We start from the raw sequence: 9,848 nt of genomic DNA, 5'->3' as shown, positions 1-9,848 counted from the left end.
TCAATCATGTTTTTTATTTATTTATTTATTTTGGAGCTTGACTCATAATTTTTTATGCTTGTGGTTGGCAACTTTTTTAATATATATATATTACTCTTATGCCAGTGTTGGTGCTTAGGATGGAAAGTAATCTCTTCTGCTCCACTCTGACATTTACTGCTGCTTCTGTCTGCTCTGTGGTGCTGACATCAACTGTTCTGTCCTCCCTGCTACGGGTTTTTCTTAAGGTTTATCTTGGACATCCTCATTTCCTCACACCAGTTGGTTCCCACTTGATGGCTTCATGTGGGAGTCCCTGTGTACTTGCTCTAAATGTGTCCAGCACTTTCTTCTGATTCTGGTGAAGATTTTTCAAATCTGTTTGTTGGTGAAAGTCTCTCCAGCCAATGCCCAAAATCTTTCACAGGCACTTATTTTTTAACATGTCTAGTTTTCTGTCTGTTGTTTTGGTGAATCTCCAGCTCTCATAGCCATAGGTTAGCACTGAGATTATGTTCAAGTTAACAATTCTCAGTTTTGTTCTGGTATTGTGTATCTTTTTGATTTCCATGCTTTGTCAAGTTTAGCAAATGCTGTGGATGCCTTTTCTATCTTTGGTGTCCCTTTCTTCTTGAGGTGGCCATTGACTTATAGGGTATGTGAACTGTTATACTTTCTTGATATTTTTGCCTTCTAATATGATGATGTTGCCTGATGTCAGGGTTTCAAGGAGTTTCTTTTAGCATAACTGATTCTGAGCCCTATTTGGCCTCCTGTTTTTACCAAATTGTCTTAATTTGTAGCTTTTTGGAAGGTATCACTCAGTAGCACAATATTGTCAGCAAAGTTCTAGGTATTTGCCATCTATCCATGCTATACCAGAGTTTGTGTTGCTCGTACACTTCTTCACTCTCCAGTCTATGGCAATGCCAAACAACAGTAGATATATCAATTATTTAGATAATGGCATAGAGAGTACACTTATAAAGTTTGTGGATGATACCAAGCTTGGAGGGGTTGCAAGTGCTTTGGAGGATAGGATTATAATTCAAAATGATCTGGACAAACTGGAGAAATGGACTGAAGTAAATAGGATGAAATTCAATAAGGATAAATGCAGAGTACTCCACTTAGGAAGGAACAATGAGTTGCACACGTACAAAATGGGAAATGAATGCCCAGGAAGGAGCACTGCGGGGAGAGCTCTGGGGGGGTCATAGTGGACCACAAGTTAAATATGAGTCCACAGTGTAATACTGTTGAAAAAAAGCTAACATCAGTCTGGGATGTATTAGCAAGAGTGTTGTAAGCAAGACATGAGAAGTAATTCTTCCGCTGTACTTCATGCTGATTAGGCCTCAATTGGAGTATTGTGTCCAGTTCTGGGCACCACATTTCAGGAAAGATGTGGACAAATTGGAGAAAGTCCAGAGAAGAGCAACAAAAATTATTAAAGGTCTAGAACAGAGGTTAGTTCCCTCCAAGGTGCATGCCTGGGCGGCCGCACACAAGAGAATGAAGGACCATCCACCTAATTAGTGGAGTTGTGCAGGCATGGCTCCACTAATTAAGTGCCTGGACCCTGGAGAAGACCCACATGTAAGGTGAGGTGGTGGTCTTGGGGGAATAAGGGATAGGTGGGAGGGGGAAGTGGGGTGAGAAGAGGGGGTGGGAGGAATTTGGGATGTGCAGGGTTGCAGCGGCCAGAGAAAGAGGTGACTTTCCCCAGCTCCGGGTCTGCGGCTGCCGGGAGAGACGGCCCTCCTTCCCAGTCTGAGCTCTCTGGCTGCTGTAGCGGGGGAGAAATGCCCCTCCTTCCCAGCCCAGCTCAGTGGCTGCCGTGGCAGGGGAGACCCCCTTCCTTCCCAGCCCCAGCAGGGGAGAGAGGGCACATCCATTGCATTAGAAAGGTAAGACTACTGATATTAAAATATGAGTTGTGTGTTCTTATTTGTAGAACAAAAAAAGTTTATTATTTTTAAGTTTTTATTATATAGCGCTTCTATCCAAAATGCTTTACAATAGTTAGCTAATGGTACAAACAACATTTGGAAAGATCCTCAGCAGTTTTCAAGTGGTCCGCAAAAAAAAAAGTTTGAGAACCACTGGTCTAGAAAACATGCCTTATGAAGGAAGATTGAAAAAATTGGGTTTGTTTAGTCTGGAAAAGAGAAGACTGGGAGGGGACATAATACTTTTCAAGTACATAAAAGGTTGTTACAAGAAGAAGGGAGAAAAATTGTTCTTGTTAACCTCTGAGGATAGGACAAGAAGCAATGGGCTTAAATTGTAGCAAGGGAGGTTTAGGTTGGACATTAGGAAAAACTTTCTAGCTGTCAGGGTGGTTAAGTACTGGAATAAATTGTCCAGGGAGGTTGTGGAATCTCCATCATTGGAGATTTTTAAGAGCAGGTTAGACAAACACCTGTCAGGGATGGTCTAGATACTTAGTCCCGTCATGAGTGCAAGGGATTGGACTAGATGACCTCTCAAGGTCCCTTCCAGTTCTATGATTCTATAAAGTGCAGCCTTGTTTTATGCCAGTGTCCATATTAAATCACTGTGTTGTCTGGTTGTTCACTCTTACAGAGCAGAGTGCATCTTTATGCCTGGTCTTGATGATGATGTCAGCTTTAGCTGGGGTTCCATAAGATGAGAATATTCCATAATGTTTGTCTGTGTAGGCAGGGCCTGATTAACCTTTTGTGGGCCCCAGCACCAAACATATTTGTGGGCTCCGAGTGTGGGCCTGGTGTGGCAGTGCCATTGGTGCCATAGTATACCCAGTACTAAATCTCTGAGACACAGTCCAAAGGGGCCCCAGCCGGCCCAGCCTGCTCTGCTTGGGCTGCAGCCCCATCAGCTCTTCTCCGCCCCCCGCCTCTGTCCCATACTGTTAGCCGACGGCCAAGGATGTTTGGTGAGGTGCCAGCTATGCCCGTTTATACCATGCGTGACTTTAACCGCTAGGACACACTGTCCCTTCGCGGCGGGCAGCCCAGGCTAGGCTGACGGATGCCCCAAGGTCCTAACCACCCGTGACTTTAACTGCTAGAGCTCAGAGCTCCTTCGCAGCGGGCAGCCAGGATTGACTGACAGGTGCCCCAAGAGTTTGCCCCGTGGAGGCGGCACAACTCAACGCTAAGGTTCTTAGTACTCTCACCTAATGGCCAGGCTTTAGAGCCAAAACGGCTGAGGTTTTTTAATTGTGTTGGCTGCTTTACAGTAAACCAGAGAAAACAAGTCAGGCTTATGCACAAATGGTTACCAAAAATTTATTAAGCTAGATTCTAATCATGTGGTTACAAAATTGCTAGTGCCTACTTATTTAAATGTAGAGATGTTACACACACAAACAAGTTACAAAACTGAAGCCACAATCCCAAAGAAAGAAAACGAAGTATAGAGCTCTATTTCAAAATATGTGTACACTAAAGATAGGAGATCAGGTGTGGGTGCTTCTTACCCTCCTTGCATCTCTCGATTCCAGCGGTGCCAAGCCAGGATTGGTCACTCAATTCCGTGGAAAGACAAATAAGGGACAAGGCTTAGGGACCCTCTTAGCTGCAGAAGCCTTGGGAGGCTGTCACTTATCTGACCAGCAGATAGATAGTGAAAAGCACTCAAAAATCGTGGTGCTGTAGGTCCCCTACTTATACCTCTGTACTCCTTTATTCTCTTTCTCCTTTCTTATGCCAAATTGAGGCTGGTCTGTCGGGGTGACACCAGCTTTCGCAAGAGTAGTTTACACTTGCAAGGGAGAGAAACAATAAGTTTTGACTACTGGACATTTCTTTTATCAGGGTAAATATTTTCCCACCTAGGATGTTGGTGTGTGTGCATCACGCTGTTTAGTAGGGGCTAAGAGCCATGTCTGTCACAGGGCCTCTGCCTGCTGTGAGCTTAATCGTTGTATATGTTCCCAGAGGCACATTGTAGCAGCACACCTGTGCTTTTCACAGCTTCAAAGGCTGTGCTGGAATATATGTTAAGTGCCCTGTTCCGGCTTCCTCCTGTGTTTCCAGCAATGCTGGTCTGAGGGGGGGGTGGCTGTCTGTCTGGCTACACATACCCACCCACCGTCAGCCAAGTTCCCACCTCTGCCTCCTCCCCTAGTATGCTGTGTTCCCTCTCCTCCCTCCCAGCGCTTCCCCCGCTGCTGAACAGCTGTTTGCTGGCACCCCTGAAGGGAGCGGGAGGAGCAGGGCTACAGTGCACTGGGAGAAGGAGGCAGAGAAGAGGCAGGGGCGGGGCCTTGGGGAAGGGGGTGGAATCAGGGTAGGGCAGAGCAAAGGTGGGGCCCCTGCATTCCCCCTACACATACCCCCCCCCTGCCCTGAGCCTCTCAGGGAAGGGGGCTGGGAGCACAGAGCCCCCCCATGACCCCAGCACCGTGCCTTGACTCCTGCATCCCCCCCTCGGACACTGTCACGACTCCAGCTCTGACTCCTGCACCCCCCACACATACCCAGCCCCCCCACACCCCATGCCCTGACTCCTGCACCGCCCCCTCCACATCCCCACCCTGAGCACCAAATGGGAGCTCCTGCACCCCCCCCCCACATTCCCACCTGCACCCCTCGCACCAAATAGGAGCTGCCCCAGGTAAGTGCTCCACACCCAAACGTCCTGCCCCAACCCTGAGCTCCCTCCTGAATCTTAACTCCTAACATAACTCCTGGCCAGACCCTGCACCCCAACCCCAGCTTGCTCCTGCACCCTAACTCCTGCCCAGACCCTGAGCCCCCTCCCACACCTTATGTCCTGGCCAGACCCCGCACCTCAACATTTTTTTTTACTTTTTTTTATAAAGCACTCTTATCCAAAGCACTTTACAATAGTTACCTAACGGTACAAACAATATTTGAAAAGATCATTAAGTGGTCTGCCGAGACTCCCAGCGATTTTCAAGAGGTCTGTGGAAAAATAAGTTAGTCTACAAAAACAATCAAGGTACCTCACTTTATTTTCATTTACTTGCTATTACTTATAGGAGGAGGATGAAGAAAAAAGAATGAAAAACGGGGACGGGAGGGAGATGAGAGAATGTTCTTTTTCTTGGCTCGGTCCTAAGGAGGGGGCCCCAAAAATGAAGCTGAGCACAGGGCCCCGCTAACTCTAAATCCGCCACAGCTCCCCATGCTACAGTCAGGGGCTGACCACCCCCACCCCCCCGCCAAGCTCCACGTGCCGCTTGCAGGACAGGGGCTGATCCTTCCCTCGCCCCAGTTCACCGCACCACTGCTAGGAACTGAGGCTAACACCTTTCCCACACCGCTGCCAGAAGCTGGGGCTGGCTCCTAACCACCCCCCCCCCCCAGCTCCATTCTACCTGGGGCTGACCCCCCTGGCCCTGCTGCCTGACACCTCACATTGCCCCACCCCCACACACACACTCCTCCACACCCCGCTGGGGGACACACAGGACTTTTTTTTTTGTAAACTGGGCATTTGTTCATTTGCTGATCAGTTGGCAAGAGCAAACAGGATAAAAGCCCATTTTTGTCAAAAAATGTCAGGATGGCCAGGACAAAGCTTAAAAGGGGAACTGTCCTGGCCAAACGGGGACGTATGGTCATCCTATCTCCAGGCAAGTGGGTCCTGAGGCAGTCCGGCCAGGGCAGGAGCAGACCCTGGCCTGGCTAATTGTGCCACTCCCGAAAGGCTGGAGTGATTCCACGCCCTGGCACTGGGCCGGCCCCAGCTGCGCTGCCACCTCAGCCTGGCAGACACCGTCACCTTCCAGCAGGGTCAGTGAGTGTGGCCAGGGGGCAGGGTGTGAGGGGGGAGGGTCTCTGGAGGTGTGGGGGGGCTGCTGGCCAGTGGAGGGTCTGTTGGGGGGCGGTGCGGGAGGTCTGTGTGTTGGGATGCTGGGCAGTGGCGGGTCTGAGTGAGGTGATGTGTAGTTGTGGTGGTGGGCTGTGGGGAAGTGCATTGGGCAGCAGTGGTGTGGCTGTGTAAGTGGGGTGCTGGGCAGGGATGGTGGAGTGTCACACCACATCTACGTCAGCTCAAGCTTCAGGTCATCTGTTCGATAGGCAAAGGCCTATCAAGCACGAGATGTCAGCAGTCACCACATATCTTTGCATTGCTAAACTGAAATTAAAATAGAAAAAGATCAGCTTTAAACAGAAAGTTGTAAAGAAATCAATAATACAAAACTGGAAACAAAGGAGTACACACAGCCATTTACCGAGTAACTAAAATCCAGTGTGGAAATTTCAAAAATTTAAAAAGCAAAGATGGAAAAATGTTTACAACTGAGTTAGTTCTCAAGCTGTCTGGCAGCATAGAGGACACCAAACACATTATGTGCCTCCACATCAGCTGAGGTAGAACAGAGAACCAGTGTGGCAGAGCATTTCAAAGAAGTCCTCAACAGAGCCAGCCCCACCTCAGCAGCAGATTTCAATGAAACAAGCAAACTTGATCAACTTGACATTAGCATTGGTCCAGTAGAGATGTCAGAAGTACAGGCTGTAATTAAGAAGCTGAAAAACAACAAAATGGCAGGAGGTGATCAAATCACAACAGAAATGCTAAAATCACTTACCACAACCCTAAAGTCTGAGCAAAGGAAACACCCCGACCAGTAGTAACATGGAATGATTGTGAGAATACAAATGAGTGATCTTATTGACTGGAGAGGAGTTAACTCTACTTTGTTATGGGGAAAGCCTTCTGCAGTCTGGTTCTACACAGGATGAAAGAGGCAGGATTGGTAAACATGTCTTATAGTGTTCCTTGACTCTGTCTATTTAGTTTAACAAACAGAAGGTTAAGAGGTGACTTGATTACAGTCTGTAAGTACCTCCATGATGAACATGTATTTAATAATGGACTGTTCAATCTAGCACAGAAAGATATAACATGATCCAATGGCTGAAAGTTGAAGCTAGATAAATTCAGACTGAAAATAAGGTGTATATTTTTAACAGTGAAGGTAATTAACCATTGGCACAATTTACCAGGGTCATGTCGGATTCTCCAGCTGAAATTTTTACATGAAGATCAAATGTTTTTCTAAAAAATATGCTCTAGGAATTATTTTGGGCAAGTTCTACTCCTGGGGGAATTCTGCATCACTGTGCAATGCAGAATTTTGCAGAAATTAATGTGTGTGCAGAACTTCCTTTCCTCCTCCCCCCTCCCCCCTGAAATGGGCTGCAGAAATATTGGCCACCACTAGAGGCCGCTGGACCCAGCAGAGCCCAGCTCACAAATAGAAGACAAGGCCAGGGGGAGGGGAAAGGAACCGGAGGGTTCCCAGCAGCTGAAGTTCCCAGCGTGCCCTGAAGGAAGGAGCAGTAGCGTAGCTATGGGGGGAGCGGGGCAGTAGCTGCTCCCGCACTGAGCAGAAGTGGCGCCTTTTTAATTACTTGGCGCCTTTTAAATTTTTACTCACCCAGCGGCGCTCTGGGTCTTTGGTGGCGGGTCGGGGGAGTGGAGATAAAAAAAGGCGCCACCCCCTGGTACTCACCCGGTGGCGCTCCGGGTCTTCAGCAGCCCTTCTGTGTCGGGTCCTTCACTCGCTCTCGTCTTTGGCGGCATTTGGGGGGGCAGGGGGGTCCTTCAGTGCAGAAGACTGGAGCGCCGCCAGGTGAATACCAGGGGGTGGCGCCTTTTTTTTTTTTTTAATCTCCGCTCCCCCTGTTTTTTCCACCTGGCTACGTCACTGGGAAGGAGGCTGCGGTGCACAGAAAACTCTGCAACCCTGGGAACCAGCATCAGGCTATTTCTCCCTCCAGATCCTTGGGCTCTGAGGAGTAGAGGGTGAGTGTCTGGGCTGGGAGGGTGCGGCTGGGCTCTGGGAGAGACGGGGTGTAAGTGTCTGGGCCAGGCGGGCTCCGCAGATGACCTTTTGGAGGTAGGGGATGTGAGCGTCTGGGCCGGGGGGCCTCAAGGCTGACCTCTGGCAGTGGGGGTGAGTGTCTGGGCTGCGGGGAGTTGCAGCGTGCCTCTGGGGGGGTAGTGACTGTGAGTGTCTGGCCCCCCGGCTGAGCCCTGGGGTGTGTGCGTAAGGGGCAGAGAAACAGGAACTGGGTTGTCATAGGGGTTTAACTCTCTACTCCTGGGGGAATTTTTGTATATGTCTATATTGTGACAGACATACTTGCTGACAGGTATTTTGAAATAAATTACCAAAATAATTGAAACTGGGTGTTATTTTGTGTTATTTTGACAAATAAAATTTGCAGAATTTTAAAATATTGTGTGTAGACTTTAATTTTTTGGCGCAGAATTCCCCCAGGAGTAAAGTTCTATGGCCTGTGTTATACAGGAGGTCAGATTAGATTAGATGATCACAGGATCCCTTCTGGTCTTGAAATCTATGAATCTAGGCAGTGGATGCAAAGTTTACACAAGAACAGGCTGGATTCAAGCCCAAGAGATCCTGTGTAGATCAGATAGTCATATTAAGGACCATTATAGAAGAATGTACAGAATGGCAGGCTCGCTCATCAATTTCATTGATGTTCAAAAGGCATTTGACAGCCTACACACAGTACCGGATATACCATTTCACCAATGGCTCCATAGCTCCAGGCCCAAGTTCAGAAGGGACCCCATAACACTCACTTCCTCCCCTCTCGCAGCACGGCAGATGCTGAGGCCCTGAGCGTGAACCTCAGAGCAGCAGGGATCCAGTATGGGAGCTGAGAACCCAAGGGGCGTTGGCCAGCTCCCTGCATATAGAGTTCCTGGAGAAGGGAAGGAACTACATTTCCCAGCATTCCCTGGCACTGCAGCTTGCTGTGAATGGAGAGCTGGCTGTTAGAAGGGGGAACAAGTATAAACAAGGAGTAGAAGGCTTTGACTCAGATATCACCCTCAGAAGACTTCCCCAGACTGGATTAGGGATGCTGGTGTGACCTCACCTGGCAGCCCCCAAAGAAGGAATTGGGTGGACTAAATGGACAGTGCACCTCTCTATCTGAAGCCTAGCAAGGGAGGTATGTGGATCCCACCAGAAGTTAAAATGATAAGTAAGGGAGGGAAAGCTCTACTAGAGGACCTGGGCAGCTTTAGATGCAGTATCAGGCACGTAGGAGGATTTCCACATCTGAGCCATGGAAGCAGAAATTGGCTTTTCCTTTCCAGATTTATCTAGTATTCAGAAAGGGAATCTTAGCACCTGCCTTCCAGATTTGAACACTCCCAAAATTCAGGAGTGCTGAAGCTCAATTGTGGCTGCTGTTACTTCATTTCTCCCAAATCAAATATGCTGGTCCACTGTAACTTGCTCTAGAAAAAGTAGGATAAAATTGAGCAACAAATGGTGGCATCTCCCCAGCACTAACTAGGACTGGAATTGCTATTTTCAACAACCATTACCATTTTTTCTTTAGTTTTGTTTGTTTAAAAGGAAGACAGTAATATTCTATTGGCAAATTCCCCATAGAAACGAAGAGTGGAACAAAAGAATAATAAAGGCAACTCAACTTTTCCTCATTTATGTAGGACAGTATTATAATATGGACCCAAATATCCTCCAATCACACAAGCTGAAAATTGTTCCACTTTACTGCAGTTCTGTAACCATGCAGGAACCAGTCCTGTCTGTGTTCTGTGCACATCCAAAATTCCTACTGAATTCAGAAGTGCCTTGCTTTTGTGACCATACTACCTGATATTTTCAGCCCTTGTAAGTGAAGCAGGTTTACGTTTAGTAATTGGGTGGGAAGCCTCTCAGAAAAAGTTAGGTGCTGTGGGAGGTGTTGCTTATTCACTAGGTAATGTGAGACCTTCCTGTTACAACAGTAAACCTGTGCAGCATAGAATGCACTTTGTTCCTAAAGTCTAGTGTTGTTCAGGCTTCTAACCAGGGCAAGACTGTACAGTTGTGGGGTGCAAGGCTGGGGAATTGG

Source organism: Lepidochelys olivacea (genome assembly GCF_965140295.1).
Source record: "Lepidochelys olivacea isolate rLepOli2 genome assembly, chromosome: 1".
In the NCBI taxonomy this organism is placed as follows: Eukaryota; Metazoa; Chordata; order Testudines; family Cheloniidae; genus Lepidochelys; species Lepidochelys olivacea.
Note: the sequence above shows the minus strand (reverse complement) of the source record.